Source organism: Penaeus monodon, chromosome 23 (assembly GCF_015228065.2).
Source record: "Penaeus monodon isolate SGIC_2016 chromosome 23, NSTDA_Pmon_1, whole genome shotgun sequence".
Taxonomy (NCBI): domain Eukaryota; kingdom Metazoa; phylum Arthropoda; class Malacostraca; order Decapoda; family Penaeidae; genus Penaeus; species Penaeus monodon.
In genome coordinates this window covers 29,750,051-29,750,997 of record NC_051408.1, presented here as the reverse complement: position 1 = coordinate 29,750,997, position 947 = coordinate 29,750,051, and positions in this window count along the sequence as shown.

Sequence of the window (947 nt, the reverse complement as noted above, 5' to 3'; positions counted from 1 at the left end):
GAAGCTCGGTGCTCAAAGACCAGTAACGGTAAGCATAAGCACCGCGTTTATACAGCCGTCAAAATCTCGTCGATATCATGACGAAAATCACGCAAGCAAAGCCAGTTTACTCCATTATAATCACCGTTAGATTATCTATCCTCACCCACCCAAACCACCCGACCACCCCTTCCCACAATTAAATAATCCATATCACAGTCGAAACAATCTATTCGCCTTTCAAATTACACCAATTACTAGGCACTCTGGCCCTATTACCGCGCAGTGACGAAGGTTGGCAGATAACGAGTGTTTCTCTACACAATTATGAAGGCCAGGTGATTTACCATGGCCGGGTCACCTCGCATGACAAGTAATTGTGCAAAAGACAAAAGCGAGTTTCGAATATTGCGCTGTGCTGGGAGAGGCGGCCGCCTGTGACACGGGAAAATGAACCTTGTTGTTTTTGTATAGTCCTTGGGTCTGCTCTTTCTTCTATCTTCTTTAAAAGCTGTCAAAGTTGATATCGATGTTAGACTTTCAAGTATTTAGATTTTAGAAAGGATTTGTGGGATTACTGATTGATTTTTTGAGATCCTTTTTTCTGCTGGAATGTTTATTTCATACTGTACCGAGTAACGTTTCATAGCTTCGAGTTCCAAAGAGATCAAAATAGCTTGGATTCTAATCGTGGGTTAAGCCTTTCGATCGATTAATTATGCAAATATTCCCCCAGATCTGGTGGTATCGCAAGCTTCCGGTCATTAAGGGCGTATCACACAGGCAAGCACTATCAGGCCAATTATGCGGTCAATAAGTCAATACCTGTGATTTAATGGATAAACATAAAGGGGGAGTCAATAGGAACCCATTATGGTGATAGACATTTTGAAAATAGGGAGAAGAACAGAGTGACAGAGAGACAGATAGGGCGAAAGGGAGGAAGTGAGAGAATTAGAAAAATTGGC